Source organism: Symsagittifera roscoffensis, unplaced genomic scaffold, assembly GCF_963678635.1.
Source record: "Symsagittifera roscoffensis unplaced genomic scaffold, txSymRosc1.1 SCAFFOLD_197, whole genome shotgun sequence".
Taxonomy (NCBI): domain Eukaryota; kingdom Metazoa; phylum Xenacoelomorpha; order Acoela; family Convolutidae; genus Symsagittifera; species Symsagittifera roscoffensis.
Genome location: NW_026971392.1, coordinates 78036 through 98000, shown reverse-complemented (window position 1 = coordinate 98000; position 19965 = coordinate 78036). Strand labels below are relative to the sequence as shown.

At 37.4% G+C, this 19965-nt stretch overlaps 16 non-coding genes across 16 annotated transcripts; all 16 read left to right on the top strand.

Moving 5' to 3' along the window:
- Positions 1–334: 334 nt before the first annotated feature.
- LOC134856377 (5S ribosomal RNA) lies at positions 335–453 on the top strand. The gene has a single exon (XR_010164758.1). It is a non-coding gene; the product is annotated as a 5S ribosomal RNA (ribosomal RNA).
- Positions 454–1612: 1159 nt separating this feature from the next.
- On the top strand, positions 1613–1731 carry LOC134856376 (5S ribosomal RNA). The gene has a single exon (XR_010164757.1). It is a non-coding gene; the product is annotated as a 5S ribosomal RNA (ribosomal RNA).
- A 1159-nt stretch (positions 1732–2890) lies between these two features.
- On the top strand, positions 2891–3009 carry LOC134856375 (5S ribosomal RNA). The gene has a single exon (XR_010164756.1). It is a non-coding gene; the product is annotated as a 5S ribosomal RNA (ribosomal RNA).
- A 1159-nt stretch (positions 3010–4168) lies between these two features.
- LOC134856374 (5S ribosomal RNA) lies at positions 4169–4287 on the top strand. The gene has a single exon (XR_010164755.1). It is a non-coding gene; the product is annotated as a 5S ribosomal RNA (ribosomal RNA).
- Positions 4288–5446: 1159 nt separating this feature from the next.
- LOC134856373 (5S ribosomal RNA) lies at positions 5447–5565 on the top strand. The gene has a single exon (XR_010164754.1). It is a non-coding gene; the product is annotated as a 5S ribosomal RNA (ribosomal RNA).
- A 1159-nt stretch (positions 5566–6724) lies between these two features.
- On the top strand, positions 6725–6843 carry LOC134856372 (5S ribosomal RNA). Its single transcript, XR_010164753.1, has one exon. It is a non-coding gene; the product is annotated as a 5S ribosomal RNA (ribosomal RNA).
- Positions 6844–8001: 1158 nt separating this feature from the next.
- LOC134856371 (5S ribosomal RNA) lies at positions 8002–8120 on the top strand. Its single transcript, XR_010164752.1, has one exon. It is a non-coding gene; the product is annotated as a 5S ribosomal RNA (ribosomal RNA).
- Positions 8121–9279: 1159 nt separating this feature from the next.
- LOC134856369 (5S ribosomal RNA) lies at positions 9280–9398 on the top strand. The gene has a single exon (XR_010164750.1). It is a non-coding gene; the product is annotated as a 5S ribosomal RNA (ribosomal RNA).
- Positions 9399–10557: 1159 nt separating this feature from the next.
- Positions 10558–10676, top strand: LOC134856368 (5S ribosomal RNA). Its single transcript, XR_010164749.1, has one exon. It is a non-coding gene; the product is annotated as a 5S ribosomal RNA (ribosomal RNA).
- Positions 10677–11589: 913 nt separating this feature from the next.
- On the top strand, positions 11590–11708 carry LOC134856366 (5S ribosomal RNA). The gene has a single exon (XR_010164748.1). It is a non-coding gene; the product is annotated as a 5S ribosomal RNA (ribosomal RNA).
- A 1159-nt stretch (positions 11709–12867) lies between these two features.
- Positions 12868–12986, top strand: LOC134856365 (5S ribosomal RNA). Its single transcript, XR_010164747.1, has one exon. It is a non-coding gene; the product is annotated as a 5S ribosomal RNA (ribosomal RNA).
- A 1159-nt stretch (positions 12987–14145) lies between these two features.
- LOC134856364 (5S ribosomal RNA) lies at positions 14146–14264 on the top strand. Its single transcript, XR_010164746.1, has one exon. It is a non-coding gene; the product is annotated as a 5S ribosomal RNA (ribosomal RNA).
- Positions 14265–15423: 1159 nt separating this feature from the next.
- LOC134856363 (5S ribosomal RNA) lies at positions 15424–15542 on the top strand. The gene has a single exon (XR_010164745.1). It is a non-coding gene; the product is annotated as a 5S ribosomal RNA (ribosomal RNA).
- A 1159-nt stretch (positions 15543–16701) lies between these two features.
- LOC134856362 (5S ribosomal RNA) lies at positions 16702–16820 on the top strand. The gene has a single exon (XR_010164744.1). It is a non-coding gene; the product is annotated as a 5S ribosomal RNA (ribosomal RNA).
- A 1159-nt stretch (positions 16821–17979) lies between these two features.
- LOC134856361 (5S ribosomal RNA) lies at positions 17980–18098 on the top strand. Its single transcript, XR_010164743.1, has one exon. It is a non-coding gene; the product is annotated as a 5S ribosomal RNA (ribosomal RNA).
- Positions 18099–19257: 1159 nt separating this feature from the next.
- LOC134856360 (5S ribosomal RNA) lies at positions 19258–19376 on the top strand. Its single transcript, XR_010164742.1, has one exon. It is a non-coding gene; the product is annotated as a 5S ribosomal RNA (ribosomal RNA).
- The last annotated feature ends 589 nt before the right edge of the window (positions 19377–19965 follow it).

Genomic DNA, 19965 nt, shown 5'->3' with positions numbered 1-19965 from the left:
AAGCAACTGACAGTATCCTGGCTGGTATCCATTCATATGCCACTTACAGTGAATGTGCGGCTATCATGCCATAAATGGTCATTCAAGGCACCTTGTACACGCTCCATAGGTTTTGACCAGCCGATTTGGCCATTTAACACATTGGGTCAAAAAAATTCCAAACAATGTCAATTTTCAAAATTTTGTTTGAAATGCATAAATTATAACGTGAGCGTGCAAAATTTTACATGGTATAAGAGCATATTTTTACTCTCGCGCGAGGGCGAGTGTTTTAAAACTAATGTACATAGACATATGCTAGTAAGGATATAAGTGAAAGCGGAGTAACTCAAATGCCTACGACCATACCATGTTGAATGCACCGGTTCTCGTCCGATCACCGAAGTTAAGCAACATTGGGCCTGGTTAGTACTTGGATGGGAGACCGCCTGGGAACACCAGGTGTTGTAGGCTTTTATTTAAAGCAAAAGTATCTCTTTTACTTTTATACGCTAAGAGTTATTGCTGTTTAAAGTTCGGTGATGTCAAAAAGTTAAGCCTAATCGAGCGTGGTGCAAAAATTTTCAATGGGTCAAATTTTGGTCAAAACAACAGAAAACCGAAAAATTTCTTTTGCAGTATCAATTTTGTGTACAATCAGCTGCTGATAGGCCAAAAATATTGGAGATAACTTTTGGGGTCTTTGAGTTATAGCCTTTTGAATTTCGGTGATGTCAAAAAGTTAAGCCCAATCGAGCCTGGTGAATTGCGCGAACGGCCATAACTTGCCCAAAAATTTTAAAATTTTCAAATTTTATTATTTGGATCATAAGATCATGGTCAAATCTTGGGGGACTGAGAAAATGAACCAATTTCGTCGGTCCAACACAAAGTTATAAGCTTTTGAAATCTCGGTGATGCCAAAAAGTTAAGCCTAATCGAGCGTGGTGCAAAAAATGAAATTTTCAAAATTTTTGGTTTTTTTCGTTGAAACATCATTTTTTTCATCTTGTTTCATAAATTATAGCTCAGGACGATTCCAACGAGCCCAAAACGACGTTTGTAGCTTAAGTGTACGTGGAGTAATCATCAGTTGAAAATTTGGGGGGACCCGAATTTCGGCCATTTTGGACGAAAATTGGCCTAAAAGCTAACTTTTAAGTTAGTGCAATTTTTTTTCTTGCATTTTTTAAGAGAATTGGGCTGCCCTCCGCTGTCGCAGAGTGCATTCAAAGAAAACTTATCAAATAGATTTGAATACTTACCTATTTAATAAGTTTATCACAACAATTAGGCTAAAAGCAACTGACAGTATCCTGGCTGGTATCCATTCATATGCCACTTACAGTGAATGTGCGGCTATCATGCCATAAATGGTCATTCAAGGCACCTTGTACACGCTCCATAGGTTTTGACCAGCCGATTTGGCCATTTAACACATTGGGCCAAAAAAATTCCAAACAATGTCAATTTTCAAAATTTTGTTTGAAATGCATAAATTATAACGTGAGCGTGCAAAATTTTACATGGTATAAGAGCATATTTTTACTCTCGCGCGAGGGCGAGTGTTTTAAAACTAATGTACATAGACATATGCTAGTAAGGATATAAGTGAAAGCGGAGTAACTCAAATGCCTACGACCATACCATGTTGAATGCACCGGTTCTCGTCCGATCACCGAAGTTAAGCAACATTGGGCCTGGTTAGTACTTGGATGGGAGACCGCCTGGGAACACCAGGTGTTGTAGGCTTTTATTTAAAGCAAAAGTATCTCTTTTACTTTTATACGCTAAGAGTTATTGCTGTTTAAAGTTCGGTGATGTCAAAAAGTTAAGCCTAATCGAGCGTGGTGCAAAAATTTTCAATGGGTCAAATTTTGGTCAAAACAACAGAAAACCGAAAAATTTCTTTTGCAGTATCAATTTTGTGTACAATCAGCTGCTGATAGGCCAAAAATATTGGAGATAACTTTTGGGGTCTTTGAGTTATAGCCTTTTGAATTTCGGTGATGTCAAAAAGTTAAGCCCAATCGAGCCTGGTGAATTGCGCGAACGGCCATAACTTGCCCAAAAATTTTAAAATTTTCAAATTTTATTATTTGGATCATAAGATCATGGTCAAATCTTGGGGGACTGAGAAAATGAACCAATTTCGTCGGTCCAACACAAAGTTATAAGCTTTTGAAATCTCGGTGATGCCAAAAAGTTAAGCCTAATCGAGCGTGGTGCAAAAAATGAAATTTTCAAAATTTTTGGTTTTTTTCGTTGAAACATCATTTTTTTCATCTTGTTTCATAAATTATAGCTCAGGACGATTCCAACGAGCCCAAAACGACGTTTGTAGCTTAAGTGTACGTGGAGTAATCATCAGTTGAAAATTTGGGGGGACCCGAATTTCGGCCATTTTGGACGAAAATTGGCCTAAAAGCTAACTTTTAAGTTAGTGCAATTTTTTTTCTTGCATTTTTTAAGAGAATTGGGCTGCCCTCCGCTGTCGCAGAGTGCATTCAAAGAAAACTTATCAAATAGATTTGAATACTTACCTATTTAATAAGTTTATCACAACAATTAGGCTAAAAGCAACTGACAGTATCCTGGCTGGTATCCATTCATATGCCACTTACAGTGAATGTGCGGCTATCATGCCATAAATGGTCATTCAAGGCACCTTGTACACGCTCCATAGGTTTTGACCAGCCGATTTGGCCATTTAACACATTGGGCCAAAAAAATTCCAAACAATGTCAATTTTCAAAATTTTGTTTGAAATGCATAAATTATAACGTGAGCGTGCAAAATTTTACATGGTATAAGAGCATATTTTTACTCTCGCGCGAGGGCGAGTGTTTTAAAACTAATGTACATAGACATATGCTAGTAAGGATATAAGTGAAAGCGGAGTAACTCAAATGCCTACGACCATACCATGTTGAATGCACCGGTTCTCGTCCGATCACCGAAGTTAAGCAACATTGGGCCTGGTTAGTACTTGGATGGGAGACCGCCTGGGAACACCAGGTGTTGTAGGCTTTTATTTAAAGCAAAAGTATCTCTTTTACTTTTATACGCTAAGAGTTATTGCTGTTTAAAGTTCGGTGATGTCAAAAAGTTAAGCCTAATCGAGCGTGGTGCAAAAATTTTCAATGGGTCAAATTTTGGTCAAAACAACAGAAAACCGAAAAATTTCTTTTGCAGTATCAATTTTGTGTACAATCAGCTGCTGATAGGCCAAAAATATTGGAGATAACTTTTGGGGTCTTTGAGTTATAGCCTTTTGAATTTCGGTGATGTCAAAAAGTTAAGCCCAATCGAGCCTGGTGAATTGCGCGAACGGCCATAACTTGCCCAAAAATTTTAAAATTTTCAAATTTTATTATTTGGATCATAAGATCATGGTCAAATCTTGGGGGACTGAGAAAATGAACCAATTTCGTCGGTCCAACACAAAGTTATAAGCTTTTGAAATCTCGGTGATGCCAAAAAGTTAAGCCTAATCGAGCGTGGTGCAAAAAATGAAATTTTCAAAATTTTTGGTTTTTTTCGTTGAAACATCATTTTTTTCATCTTGTTTCATAAATTATAGCTCAGGACGATTCCAACGAGCCCAAAACGACGTTTGTAGCTTAAGTGTACGTGGAGTAATCATCAGTTGAAAATTTGGGGGGACCCGAATTTCGGCCATTTTGGACGAAAATTGGCCTAAAAGCTAACTTTTAAGTTAGTGCAATTTTTTTTCTTGCATTTTTTAAGAGAATTGGGCTGCCCTCCGCTGTCGCAGAGTGCATTCAAAGAAAACTTATCAAATAGATTTGAATACTTACCTATTTAATAAGTTTATCACAACAATTAGGCTAAAAGCAACTGACAGTATCCTGGCTGGTATCCATTCATATGCCACTTACAGTGAATGTGCGGCTATCATGCCATAAATGGTCATTCAAGGCACCTTGTACACGCTCCATAGGTTTTGACCAGCCGATTTGGCCATTTAACACATTGGGCCAAAAAAATTCCAAACAATGTCAATTTTCAAAATTTTGTTTGAAATGCATAAATTATAACGTGAGCGTGCAAAATTTTACATGGTATAAGAGCATATTTTTACTCTCGCGCGAGGGCGAGTGTTTTAAAACTAATGTACATAGACATATGCTAGTAAGGATATAAGTGAAAGCGGAGTAACTCAAATGCCTACGACCATACCATGTTGAATGCACCGGTTCTCGTCCGATCACCGAAGTTAAGCAACATTGGGCCTGGTTAGTACTTGGATGGGAGACCGCCTGGGAACACCAGGTGTTGTAGGCTTTTATTTAAAGCAAAAGTATCTCTTTTACTTTTATACGCTAAGAGTTATTGCTGTTTAAAGTTCGGTGATGTCAAAAAGTTAAGCCTAATCGAGCGTGGTGCAAAAATTTTCAATGGGTCAAATTTTGGTCAAAACAACAGAAAACCGAAAAATTTCTTTTGCAGTATCAATTTTGTGTACAATCAGCTGCTGATAGGCCAAAAATATTGGAGATAACTTTTGGGGTCTTTGAGTTATAGCCTTTTGAATTTCGGTGATGTCAAAAAGTTAAGCCCAATCGAGCCTGGTGAATTGCGCGAACGGCCATAACTTGCCCAAAAATTTTAAAATTTTCAAATTTTATTATTTGGATCATAAGATCATGGTCAAATCTTGGGGGACTGAGAAAATGAACCAATTTCGTCGGTCCAACACAAAGTTATAAGCTTTTGAAATCTCGGTGATGCCAAAAAGTTAGGCCTAATCGAGCGTGGTGCAAAAAATGAAATTTTCAAAATTTTTGGTTTTTTTCGTTGAAACATCATTTTTTTCATCTTGTTTCATAAATTATAGCTCAGGACGATTCCAACGAGCCCAAAACGACGTTTGTAGCTTAAGTGTACGTGGAGTAATCATCAGTTGAAAATTTGGGGGGACCCGAATTTCGGCCATTTTGGACGAAAATTGGCCTAAAAGCTAACTTTTAAGTTAGTGCAATTTTTTTTCTTGCATTTTTTAAGAGAATTGGGCTGCCCTCCGCTGTCGCAGAGTGCATTCAAAGAAAACTTATCAAATAGATTTGAATACTTACCTATTTAATAAGTTTATCACAACAATTAGGCTAAAAGCAACTGACAGTATCCTGGCTGGTATCCATTCATATGCCACTTACAGTGAATGTGCGGCTATCATGCCATAAATGGTCATTCAAGGCACCTTGTACACGCTCCATAGGTTTTGACCAGCCGATTTGGCCATTTAACACATTGGGCCAAAAAAATTCCAAACAATGTCAATTTTCAAAATTTTGTTTGAAATGCATAAATTATAACGTGAGCGTGCAAAATTTTACATGGTATAAGAGCATATTTTTACTCTCGCGCGAGGGCGAGTGTTTTAAAACTAATGTACATAGACATATGCTAGTAAGGATATAAGTGAAAGCGGAGTAACTCAAATGCCTACGACCATACCATGTTGAATGCACCGGTTCTCGTCCGATCACCGAAGTTAAGCAACATTGGGCCTGGTTAGTACTTGGATGGGAGACCGCCTGGGAACACCAGGTGTTGTAGGCTTTTATTTAAAGCAAAAGTATCTCTTTTACTTTTATACGCTAAGAGTTATTGCTGTTTAAAGTTCGGTGATGTCAAAAAGTTAAGCCTAATCGAGCGTGGTGCAAAAATTTTCAATGGGTCAAATTTTGGTCAAAACAACAGAAAACCGAAAAATTTCTTTTGCAGTATCAATTTTGTGTACAATCAGCTGCTGATAGGCCAAAAATATTGGAGATAACTTTTGGGGTCTTTGAGTTATAGCCTTTTGAATTTCGGTGATGTCAAAAAGTTAAGCCCAATCGAGCCTGGTGAATTGCGCGAACGGCCATAACTTGCCCAAAAATTTTAAAATTTTCAAATTTTATTATTTGGATCATAAGATCATGGTCAAATCTTGGGGGACTGAGAAAATGAACCAATTTCGTCGGTCCAACACAAAGTTATAAGCTTTTGAAATCTCGGTGATGCCAAAAAGTTAAGCCTAATCGAGCGTGGTGCAAAAAATGAAATTTTCAAAATTTTTGGTTTTTTTCGTTGAAACATCATTTTTTTCATCTTGTTTCATAAATTATAGCTCAGGACGATTCCAACGAGCCCAAAACGACGTTTGTAGCTTAAGTGTACGTGGAGTAATCATCAGTTGAAAATTTGGGGGGACCCGAATTTCGGCCATTTTGGACGAAAATTGGCCTAAAAGCTAACTTTTAAGTTAGTGCAATTTTTTTTCTTGCATTTTTTAAGAGAACTGGGCTGCCCTCCGCTGTCGCAGAGTGCATTCAAAGAAAACTTATCAAATAGATTTGAATACTTACCTATTTAATAAGTTTATCACAACAATTAGGCTAAAAGCAACTGACAGTATCCTGGCTGGTATCCATTCATATGCCACTTACAGTGAATGTGCGGCTATCATGCCATAAATGGTCATTCAAGGCACCTTGTACACGCTCCATAGGTTTTGACCAGCCGATTTGGCCATTTAACACATTGGGCCAAAAAAATTCCAAACAATGTCAATTTTCAAAATTTTGTTTGAAATGCATAAATTATAACGTGAGCGTGCAAAATTTTACATGGTATAAGAGCATATTTTTACTCTCGCGCGAGGGCGAGTGTTTTAAAACTAATGTACATAGACATATGCTAGTAAGGATATAAGTGAAAGCGGAGTAACTCAAATGCCTACGACCATACCATGTTGAATGCACCGGTTCTCGTCCGATCACCGAAGTTAAGCAACATTGGGCCTGGTTAGTACTTGGATGGGAGACCGCCTGGGAACACCAGGTGTTGTAGGCTTTTATTTAAAGCAAAAGTATCTCTTTTACTTTTATACGCTAAGAGTTATTGCTGTTTAAAGTTCGGTGATGTCAAAAAGTTAAGCCTAATCGAGCGTGGTGCAAAAATTTTCAATGGGTCAAATTTTGGTCAAAACAACAGAAAACCGAAAAATTTCTTTTGCAGTATCAATTTTGTGTACAATCAGCTGCTGATAGGCCAAAAATATTGGAGATAACTTTTGGGGTCTTTGAGTTATAGCCTTTTGAATTTCGGTGATGTCAAAAAGTTAAGCCCAATCGAGCCTGGTGAATTGCGTGAACGGCCATAACTTGCCCAAAAATTTTAAAATTTTCAAATTTTATTATTTGGATCATAAGATCATGGTCAAATCTTGGGGGACTGAGAAAATGAACCAATTTCGTCGGTCCAACACAAAGTTATAAGCTTTTGAAATCTCGGTGATGCCAAAAAGTTAAGCCTAATCGAGCGTGGTGCAAAAAATGAAATTTTCAAAATTTTTGGTTTTTTTCGTTGAAACATCATTTTTTTCATCTTGTTTCATAAATTATAGCTCAGGACGATTCCAACGAGCCCAAAACGACGTTTGTAGCTTAAGTGTACGTGGAGTAATCATCAGTTGAAAATTTGGGGGGACCCGAATTTCGGCCATTTTGGACGAAAATTGGCCTAAAAGCTAACTTTTAAGTTAGTGCAATTTTTTTTCTTGCATTTTTTAAGAGAATTGGGCTGCCCTCCGCTGTCGCAGAGTGCATTCAAAGAAAACTTATCAAATAGATTTGAATACTTACCTATTTAATAAGTTTATCACAACAATTAGGCTAAAAGCAACTGACAGTATCCTGGCTGGTATCCATTCATATGCCACTTACAGTGAATGTGCGGCTATCATGCCATAAATGGTCATTCAAGGCACCTTGTACACGCTCCATAGGTTTTGACCAGCCGATTTGGCCATTTAACACATTGGGCCAAAAAAATTCCAAACAATGTCAATTTTCAAAATTTTGTTTGAAATGCATAAATTATAACGTGAGCGTTAAAATTTTACATGGTATAAGAGCATATTTTTACTCTCGCGCGAGGGCGAGTGTTTTAAAACTAATGTACATAGACATATGCTAGTAAGGATATAAGTGAAAGCGGAGTAACTCAAATGCCTACGACCATACCATGTTGAATGCACCGGTTCTCGTCCGATCACCGAAGTTAAGCAACATTGGGCCTGGTTAGTACTTGGATGGGAGACCGCCTGGGAACACCAGGTGTTGTAGGCTTTTATTTAAAGCAAAAGTATCTCTTTTACTTTTATACGCTAAGAGTTATTGCTGTTTAAAGTTCGGTGATGTCAAAAAGTTAAGCCTAATCGAGCGTGGTGCAAAAATTTTCAATGGGTCAAATTTTGGTCAAAACAACAGAAAACCGAAAAATTTCTTTTGCAGTATCAATTTTGTGTACAATCAGCTGCTGATAGGCCAAAAATATTGGAGATAACTTTTGGGGTCTTTGAGTTATAGCCTTTTGAATTTCGGTGATGTCAAAAAGTTAAGCCCAATCGAGCCTGGTGAATTGCGCGAACGGCCATAACTTGCCCAAAAATTTTAAAATTTTCAAATTTTATTATTTGGATCATAAGATCATGGTCAAATCTTGGGGGACTGAGAAAATGAACCAATTTCGTCGGTCCAACACAAAGTTATAAGCTTTTGAAATCTCGGTGATGCCAAAAAGTTAAGCCTAATCGAGCGTGGTGCAAAAAATGAAATTTTCAAAATTTTTGGTTTTTTTCGTTGAAACATCATTTTTTTCATCTTGTTTCATAAATTATAGCTCAGGACGATTCCAACGAGCCCAAAACGACGTTTGTAGCTTAAGTGTACGTGGAGTAATCATCAGTTGAAAATTTGGGGGGACCCGAATTTCGGCCATTTTGGACGAAAATTGGCCTAAAAGCTAACTTTTAAGTTAGTGCAATTTTTTTTCTTGCATTTTTTAAGAGAATTGGGCTGCCCTCCGCTGTCGCAGAGTGCATTCAAAGAAAACTTATCAAATAGATTTGAATACTTACCTATTTAATAAGTTTATCACAACAATTAGGCTAAAAGCAACTGACAGTATCCTGGCTGGTATCCATTCATATGCCACTTACAGTGAATGTGCGGCTATCATGCCATAAATGGTCATTCAAGGCACCTTGTACACGCTCCATAGGTTTTGACCAGCCGATTTGGCCATTTAACACATTGGGCCAAAAAAATTCCAAACAATGTCAATTTTCAAAATTTTGTTTGAAATGCATAAATTATAACGTGAGCGTGCAAAATTTTACATGGTATAAGAGCATATTTTTACTCTCGCGCGAGGGCGAGTGTTTTAAAACTAATGTACATAGACATATGCTAGTAAGGATATAAGTGAAAGCGGAGTAACTCAAATGCCTACGACCATACCATGTTGAATGCACCGGTTCTCGTCCGATCACCGAAGTTAAGCAACATTGGGCCTGGTTAGTACTTGGATGGGAGACCGCCTGGGAACACCAGGTGTTGTAGGCTTTTATTTAAAGCAAAAGTATCTCTTTTACTTTTATACGCTAAGAGTTATTGCTGTTTAAAGTTCGGTGATGTCAAAAAGTTAAGCCTAATCGAGCGTGGTGCAAAAATTTTCAATGGGTCAAATTTTGGTCAAAACAACAGAAAACCGAAAAATTTCTTTTGCAGTATCAATTTTGTGTACAATCAACTGCTGATAGGCCAAAAATATTGGAGATAACTTTTGGGGTCTTTGAGTTATAGCCTTTTGAATTTCGGTGATGTCAAAAAGTTAAGCCCAATCGAGCCTGGTGAATTGCGCGAACGGCCATAACTTGCCCAAAAATTTTAAAATTTTCAAATTTTATTATTTGGATCATAAGATCATGGTCAAATCTTGGGGGACTGAGAAAATGAACCAATTTCGTCGGTCCAACACAAAGTTATAAGCTTTTGAAATCTCGGTGATGCCAAAAAGTTAAGCCTAATCGAGCGTGGTGCAAAAAATGAAATTTTCAAAATTTTTGGTTTTTTTCGTTGAAACATCATTTTTTTCATCTTGTTTCATAAATTATAGCTCAGGACGATTCCAACGAGCCCAAAACGACGTTTGTAGCTTAAGTGTACGTGGAGTAATCATCAGTTGAAAATTTGGGGGGACCCGAATTTCGGCCATTTTGGACGAAAATTGGCCTAAAAGCTAACTTTTAAGTTAGTGCAATTTTTTTTCTTGCATTTTTTAAGAGAATTGGGCTGCCCTCCGCTGTCGCAGAGTGCATTCAAAGAAAACTTATCAAATAGATTTGAATACTTACCTATTTAATAAGTTTATCACAACAATTAGGCTAAAAGCAACTGACAGTATCCTGGCTGGTATCCATTCATATGCCACTTACAGTGAATGTGCGGCTATCATGCCATAAATGGTCATTCAAGGCACCTTGTACACGCTCCATAGGTTTTGACCAGCCGATTTGGCCATTTAACACATTGGGCCAAAAAAATTCCAAACAATGTCAATTTTCAAAATTTTGTTTGAAATGCATAAATTATAACGTGAGCGTGCAAAATTTTACATGGTATAAGAGCATATTTTTACTCTCGCGCGAGGGCGAGTGTTTTAAAACTAATGTACATAGACATATGCTAGTAAGGATATAAGTGAAAGCGGAGTAACTCAAATGCCTACGACCATACCATGTTGAATGCACCGGTTCTCGTCCGATCACCGAAGTTAAGCAACATTGGGCCTGGTTAGTACTTGGATGGGAGACCGCCTGGGAACACCAGGTGTTGTAGGCTTTTATTTAAAGCAAAAGTATCTCTTTTACTTTTATACGCTAAGAGTTATTGCTGTTTAAAGTTCGGTGATGTCAAAAAGTTAAGCCTAATCGAGCGTGGTGCAAAAATTTTCAATGGGTCAAATTTTGGTCAAAACAACAGAAAACCGAAAAATTTCTTTTGCAGTATCAATTTTGTGTACAATCAGCTGCTGATAGGCCAAAAATATTGGAGATAACTTTTGGGGTCTTTGAGTTATAGCCTTTTGAATTTCGGTGATGTCAAAAAGTTAAGCCCAATCGAGCCTGGTGAATTGCGCGAACGGCCATAACTTGCCCAAAAATTTTAAAATTTTCAAATTTTGTAGCTTAAGTGTACGTGGAGTAATCATCAGTTGAAAATTTGGGGGGACCCGAATTTCGGCCATTTTGGACGAAAATTGGCCTAAAAGCTAACTTTTAAGTTAGTGCAATTTTTTTTCTTGCATTTTTTAAGAAAATTGGGCTGCCCTCCGCTGTCGCAGAGTGCATTCAAAGAAAACTTATCAAATAGATTTGAATACTTACCTATTTAATAAGTTTATCACAACAATTAGGCTAAAAGCAACTGACAGTATCCTGGCTGGTATCCATTCATATGCCACTTACAGTGAATGTGCGGCTATCATGCCATAAATGGTCATTCAAGGCACCTTGTACACGCTCCATAGGTTTTGACCAGCCGATTTGGCCATTTAACACATTGGGCCAAAAAAATTCCAAACAATGTCAATTTTCAAAATTTTGTTTGAAATGCATAAATTATAACGTGAGCGTGCAAAATTTTACATGGTATAAGAGCATATTTTTACTCTCGCGCGAGGGCGAGTGTTTTAAAACTAATGTACATAGACATATGCTAGTAAGGATATAAGTGAAAGCGGAGTAACTCAAATGCCTACGACCATACCATGTTGAATGCACCGGTTCTCGTCCGATCACCGAAGTTAAGCAACATTGGGCCTGGTTAGTACTTGGATGGGAGACCGCCTGGGAACACCAGGTGTTGTAGGCTTTTATTTAAAGCAAAAGTATCTCTTTTACTTTTATACGCTAAGAGTTATTGCTGTTTAAAGTTCGGTGATGTCAAAAAGTTAAGCCTAATCGAGCGTGGTGCAAAAATTTTCAATGGGTCAAATTTTGGTCAAAACAACAGAAAACCGAAAAATTTCTTTTGCAGTATCAATTTTGTGTACAATCAGCTGCTGATAGGCCAAAAATATTGGAGATAACTTTTGGGGTCTTTGAGTTATAGCCTTTTGAATTTCGGTGATGTCAAAAAGTTAAGCCCAATCGAGCCTGGTGAATTGCGCGAACGGCCATAACTTGCCCAAAAATTTTAAAATTTTCAAATTTTATTATTTGGATCATAAGATCATGGTCAAATCTTGGGGGACTGAGAAAATGAACCAATTTCGTTGGTCCAACACAAAGTTATAAGCTTTTGAAATCTCGGTGATGCCAAAAAGTTAAGCCTAATCGAGCGTGGTGCAAAAAATGAAATTTTCAAAATTTTTGGTTTTTTTCGTTGAAACATCATTTTTTTCATCTTGTTTCATAAATTATAGCTCAGGACGATTCCAACGAGCCCAAAACGACGTTTGTAGCTTAAGTGTACGTGGAGTAATCATCAGTTGAAAATTTGGGGGGACCCGAATTTCGGCCATTTTGGACGAAAATTGGCCTAAAAGCTAACTTTTAAGTTAGTGCAATTTTTTTTCTTGCATTTTTTAAGAGAATTGGGCTGCCCTCCGCTGTCGCAGAGTGCATTCAAAGAAAACTTATCAAATAGATTTGAATACTTACCTATTTAATAAGTTTATCACAACAATTAGGCTAAAAGCAACTGACAGTATCCTGGCTGGTATCCATTCATATGCCACTTACAGTGAATGTGCGGCTATCATGCCATAAATGGTCATTCAAGGCACCTTGTACACGCTCCATAGGTTTTGACCAGCCGATTTGGCCATTTAACACATTGGGCCAAAAAAATTCCAAACAATGTCAATTTTCAAAATTTTGTTTGAAATGCATAAATTATAACGTGAGCGTGCAAAATTTTACATGGTATAAGAGCATATTTTTACTCTCGCGCGAGGGCGAGTGTTTTAAAACTAATGTACATAGACATATGCTAGTAAGGATATAAGTGAAAGCGGAGTAACTCAAATGCCTACGACCATACCATGTTGAATGCACCGGTTCTCGTCCGATCACCGAAGTTAAGCAACATTGGGCCTGGTTAGTACTTGGATGGGAGACCGCCTGGGAACACCAGGTGTTGTAGGCTTTTATTTAAAGCAAAAGTATCTCTTTTACTTTTATACGCTAAGAGTTATTGCTGTTTAAAGTTCGGTGATGTCAAAAAGTTAAGCCTAATCGAGCGTGGTGCAAAAATTTTCAATGGGTCAAATTTTGGTCAAAACAACAGAAAACCGAAAAATTTCTTTTGCAGTATCAATTTTGTGTACAATCAGCTGCTGATAGGCCAAAAATATTGGAGATAACTTTTGGGGTCTTTGAGTTATAGCCTTTTGAATTTCGGTGATGTCAAAAAGTTAAGCCCAATCGAGCCTGGTGAATTGCGCGAACGGCCATAACTTGCCCAAAAATTTTAAAATTTTCAAATTTTATTATTTGGATCATAAGATCATGGTCAAATCTTGGGGGACTGAGAAAATGAACCAATTTCGTCGGTCCAACACAAAGTTATAAGCTTTTGAAATCTCGGTGATGCCAAAAAGTTAAGCCTAATCGAGCGTGGTGCAAAAAATGAAATTTTCAAAATTTTTGGTTTTTTTCGTTGAAACATCATTTTTTTCATCTTGTTTCATAAATTATAGCTCAGGACGATTCCAACGAGCCCAAAACGACGTTTGTAGCTTAAGTGTACGTGGAGTAATCATCAGTTGAAAATTTGGGGGGACCCGAATTTCGGCCATTTTGGACGAAAATTGGCCTAAAAGCTAACTTTTAAGTTAGTGCAATTTTTTTTCTTGCATTTTTTAAGAGAATTGGGCTGCCCTCCGCTGTCGCAGAGTGCATTCAAAGAAAACTTATCAAATAGATTTGAATACTTACCTATTTAATAAGTTTATCACAACAATTAGGCTAAAAGCAACTGACAGTATCCTGGCTGGTATCCATTCATATGCCACTTACAGTGAATGTGCGGCTATCATGCCATAAATGGTCATTCAAGGCACCTTGTACACGCTCCATAGGTTTTGACCAGCCGATTTGGCCATTTAACACATTGGGCCAAAAAAATTCCAAACAATGTCAATTTTCAAAATTTTGTTTGAAATGCATAAATTATAACGTGAGCGTGCAAAATTTTACATGGTATAAGAGCATATTTTTACTCTCGCGCGAGGGCGAGTGTTTTAAAACTAATGTACATAGACATATGCTAGTAAGGATATAAGTGAAAGCGGAGTAACTCAAATGCCTACGACCATACCATGTTGAATGCACCGGTTCTCGTCCGATCACCGAAGTTAAGCAACATTGGGCCTGGTTAGTACTTGGATGGGAGACCGCCTGGGAACACCAGGTGTTGTAGGCTTTTATTTAAAGCAAAAGTATCTCTTTTACTTTTATACGCTAAGAGTTATTGCTGTTTAAAGTTCGGTGATGTCAAAAAGTTAAGCCTAATCGAGCGTGGTGCAAAAATTTTCAATGGGTCAAATTTTGGTCAAAACAACAGAAAACCGAAAAATTTCTTTTGCAGTATCAATTTTGTGTACAATCAGCTGCTGATAGGCCAAAAATATTGGAGATAACTTTTGGGGTCTTTGAGTTATAGCCTTTTGAATTTCGGTGATGTCAAAAAGTTAAGCCCAATCGAGCCTGGTGAATTGCGCGAACGGCCATAACTTGCCCAAAAATTTTAAAATTTTCAAATTTTATTATTTGGATCATAAGATCATGGTCAAATCTTGGGGGACTGAGAAAATGAACCAATTTCGTCGGTCCAACACAAAGTTATAAGCTTTTGAAATCTCGGTGATGCCAAAAAGTTAAGCCTAATCGAGCGTGGTGCAAAAAATGAAATTTTCAAAATTTTTGGTTTTTTTCGTTGAAACATCATTTTTTTCATCTTGTTTCATAAATTATAGCTCAGGACGATTCCAACGAGCCCAAAACGACGTTTGTAGCTTAAGTGTACGTGGAGTAATCATCAGTTGAAAATTTGGGGGGACCCGAATTTCGGCCATTTTGGACGAAAATTGGCCTAAAAGCTAACTTTTAAGTTAGTGCAATTTTTTTTCTTGCATTTTTTAAGAGAATTGGGCTGCCCTCCGCTGTCGCAGAGTGCATTCAAAGAAAACTTATCAAATAGATTTGAATACTTACCTATTTAATAAGTTTATCACAACAATTAGGCTAAAAGCAACTGACAGTATCCTGGCTGGTATCCATTCATATGCCACTTACAGTGAATGTGCGGCTATCATGCCATAAATGGTCATTCAAGGCACCTTGTACACGCTCCATAGGTTTTGACCAGCCGATTTGGCCATTTAACACATTGGGCCAAAAAAATTCCAAACAATGTCAATTTTCAAAATTTTGTTTGAAATGCATAAATTATAACGTGAGCGTGCAAAATTTTACATGGTATAAGAGCATATTTTTACTCTCGCGCGAGGGCGAGTGTTTTAAAACTAATGTACATAGACATATGCTAGTAAGGATATAAGTGAAAGCGGAGTAACTCAAATGCCTACGACCATACCATGTTGAATGCACCGGTTCTCGTCCGATCACCGAAGTTAAGCAACATTGGGCCTGGTTAGTACTTGGATGGGAGACCGCCTGGGAACACCAGGTGTTGTAGGCTTTTATTTAAAGCAAAAGTATCTCTTTTACTTTTATACGCTAAGAGTTATTGCTGTTTAAAGTTCGGTGATGTCAAAAAGTTAAGCCTAATCGAGCGTGGTGCAAAAATTTTCAATGGGTCAAATTTTGGTCAAAACAACAGAAAACCGAAAAATTTCTTTTGCAGTATCAATTTTGTGTACAATCAGCTGCTGATAGGCCAAAAATATTGGAGATAACTTTTGGGGTCTTTGAGTTATAGCCTTTTGAATTTCGGTGATGTCAAAAAGTTAAGCCCAATCGAGCCTGGTGAATTGCGCGAACGGCCATAACTTGCCCAAAAATTTTAAAATTTTCAAATTTTATTATTTGGATCATAAGATCATGGTCAAATCTTGGGGGACTGAGAAAATGAACCAATTTCGTCGGTCCAACACAAAGTTATAAGCTTTTGAAATCTCGGTGATGCCAAAAAGTTAAGCCTAATCGAGCGTGGTGCAAAAAATGAAATTTTCAAAATTTTTGGTTTTTTTCGTTGAAACATCATTTTTTTCATCTTGTTTCATAAATTACAGCTCAGGACGATTCCAACGAGCCCAAAACGACGTTTGTAGCTTAAGTGTACGTGGAGTAATCATCAGTTGAAAATTTGGGGGGACCCGAATTTCGGCCATTTTGGACGAAAATTGGCCTAAAAGCTAACTTTTAAGTTAGTGCAATTTTTTTTCTTGCATTTTTTAAGAGAATTGGGCTGCCCTCCGCTGTCGCAGAGTGCATTCAAAGAAAACTTATCAAATAGATTTGAATACTTACCTATTTAATAAGTTTATCACAACAATTAGGCTAAAAGCAACTGACAGTATCCTGGCTGGTATCCATTCATATGCCACTTACAGTGAATGTGCGGCTATCATGCCATAAATGGTCATTCAAGGCACCTTGTACACGCTCCATAGGTTTTGACCAGCCGATTTGGCCATTTAACACATTGGGCCAAAAAAATTCCAAACAATGTCAATTTTCAAAATTTTGTTTGAAATGCATAAATTATAACGTGAGCGTGCAAAATTTTACATGGTATAAGAGCATATTTTTACTCTCGCGCGAGGGCGAGTGTTTTAAAACTAATGTACATAGACATATGCTAGTAAGGATATAAGTGAAAGCGGAGTAACTCAAATGCCTACGACCATACCATGTTGAATGCACCGGTTCTCGTCCGATCACCGAAGTTAAGCAACATTGGGCCTGGTTAGTACTTGGATGGGAGACCGCCTGGGAACACCAGGTGTTGTAGGCTTTTATTTAAAGCAAAAGTATCTCTTTTACTTTTATACGCTAAGAGTTATTGCTGTTTAAAGTTCGGTGATGTCAAAAAGTTAAGCCTAATCGAGCGTGGTGCAAAAATTTTCAATGGGTCAAATTTTGGTCAAAACAACAGAAAACCGAAAAATTTCTTTTGCAGTATCAATTTTGTGTACAATCAGCTGCTGATAGGCCAAAAATATTGGAGATAACTTTTGGGGTCTTTGAGTTATAGCCTTTTGAATTTCGGTGATGTCAAAAAGTTAAGCCCAATCGAGCCTGGTGAATTGCGCGAACGGCCATAACTTGCCCAAAAATTTTAAAATTTTCAAATTTTATTATTTGGATCATAAGATCATGGTCAAATCTTGGGGGACTGAGAAAATGAACCAATTTCGTCGGTCCAACACAAAGTTATAAGCTTTTGAAATCTCGGTGATGCCAAAAAGTTAAGCCTAATCGAGCGTGGTGCAAAAAATGAAATTTTCAAAATTTTTGGTTTTTTTCGTTGAAACATCATTTTTTTCATCTTGTTTCATAAATTACAGCTCAGGACGATTCCAACGAGCCCAAAACGACGTTTGTAGCTTAAGTGTACGTGGAGTAATCATCAGTTGAAAATTTGGGGGGACCCGAATTTCGGCCATTTTGGACGAAAATTGGCCTAAAAGCTAACTTTTAAGTTAGTGCAATTTTTATTCTTGCATTTTTTAAGAAAATTGGGCTGCCCTCCGCTGTCGCAGAGTGCATTCAAAGAAAACTTATCAAATAGATTTGAATACTTACCTATTTAATAAGTTTATCACAACAATTAGGCTAAAAGCAACTGACAGTATCCTGGCTGGTATCCATTCATATGCCACTTACAGTGAATGTGCGGCTATCATGCCATAAATGGTCATTCAAGGCACCTTGTACACGCTCCATAGGTTTTGACCAGCCGATTTGGCCATTTAACACATTGGGCCAAAAAAATTCCAAACAATGTCAATTTTCAAAATTTTGTTTGAAATGCATAAATTATAACGTGAGCGTGCAAAATTTTACATGGTATAAGAGCATATTTTTACTCTCGCGCGAGGGCGAGTGTTTTAAAACTAATGTACATAGACATATGCTAGTAAGGATATAAGTGAAAGCGGAGTAACTCAAATGCCTACGACCATACCATGTTGAATGCACCGGTTCTCGTCCGATCACCGAAGTTAAGCAACATTGGGCCTGGTTAGTACTTGGATGGGAGACCGCCTGGGAACACCAGGTGTTGTAGGCTTTTATTTAAAGCAAAAGTATCTCTTTTACTTTTATACGCTAAGAGTTATTGCTGTTTAAAGTTCGGTGATGTCAAAAAGTTAAGCCTAATCGAGCGTGGTGCAAAAATTTTCAATGGGTCAAATTTTGGTCAAAACAACAGAAAACCGAAAAATTTCTTTTGCAGTATCAATTTTGTGTACAATCAGCTGCTGATAGGCCAAAAATATTGGAGATAACTTTTGGGGTCTTTGAGTTATAGCCTTTTGAATTTCGGTGATGTCAAAAAGTTAAGCCCAATCGAGCCTGGTGAATTGCGCGAACGGCCATAACTTGCCCAAAAATTTTAAAATTTTCAAATTTTATTATTTGGATCATAAGATCATGGTCAAATCTTGGGGGACTGAGAAAATGAACCAATTTCGTCGGTCCAACACAAAGTTATAAGCTTTTGAAATCTCGGTGATGCCAAAAAGTTAAGCCTAATCGAGCGTGGTGCAAAAAATGAAATTTTCAAAATTTTTGGTTTTTTTCGTTGAAACATCATTTTTTTCATCTTGTTTCATAAATTATAGCTCAGGACGATTCCAACGAGCCCAAAACGACGTTTGTAGCTTAAGTGTACGTGGAGTAATCATCAGTTGAAAATTTGGGGGGACCCGAATTTCGGCCATTTTGGACGAAAATTGGCCTAAAAGCTAACTTTTAAGTTAGTGCAATTTTTTTTCTTGCATTTTTTAAGAGAATTGGGCTGCCCTCCGCTGTCGCAGAGTGCATTCAAAGAAAACTTATCAAATAGATTTGAATACTTACCTATTTAATAAGTTTATCACAACAATTAGGCTAAAAGCAACTGACAGTATCCTGGCTGGTATCCATTCATATGCCACTTACAGTGAATGTGCGGCTATCATGCCATAAATGGTCATTCAAGGAACCTTGTACACGCTCCATAGGTTTTGACCAGCCGATTTGGCCATTTAACACATTGGGCCAAAAAAATTCCAAACAATGTCAATTTTCAAAATTTTGTTTGAAATGCATAAATTATAACGTGAGCGTGCAAAATTTTACATGGTATAAGAGCATATTTTTACTCTCGCGCGAGGGCGAGTGTTTTAAAACTAATGTACATAGACATATGCTAGTAAGGATATAAGTGAAAGCGGAGTAACTCAAATGCCTACGACCATACCATGTTGAATGCACCGGTTCTCGTCCGATCACCGAAGTTAAGCAACATTGGGCCTGGTTAGTACTTGGATGGGAGACCGCCTGGGAACACCAGGTGTTGTAGGCTTTTATTTAAAGCAAAAGTATCTCTTTTACTTTTATACGCTAAGAGTTATTGCTGTTTAAAGTTCGGTGATGTCAAAAAGTTAAGCCTAATCGAGCGTGGTGCAAAAATTTTCAATGGGTCAAATTTTGGTCAAAACAACAGAAAACCGAAAAATTTCTTTTGCAGTATCAATTTTGTGTACAATCAGCTGCTGATAGGCCAAAAATATTGGAGATAACTTTTGGGGTCTTTGAGTTATAGCCTTTTGAATTTCGGTGATGTCAAAAAGTTAAGCCCAATCGAGCCTGGTGAATTGCGCGAACGGCCATAACTTGCCCAAAAATTTTAAAATTTTCAAATTTTATTATTTGGATCATAAGATCATGGTCAAATCTTGGGGGACTGAGAAAATGAACCAATTTCGTCGGTCCAACACAAAGTTATAAGCTTTTGAAATCTCGGTGATGCCAAAAAGTTAAGCCTAATCGAGCGTGGTGCAAAAAATGAAATTTTCAAAATTTTTGGTTTTTTTCGTTGAAACATCATTTTTTTCATCTTGTTTCATAAATTATAGCTCAGGACGATTCCAACGAGCCCAAAACGACGTTTG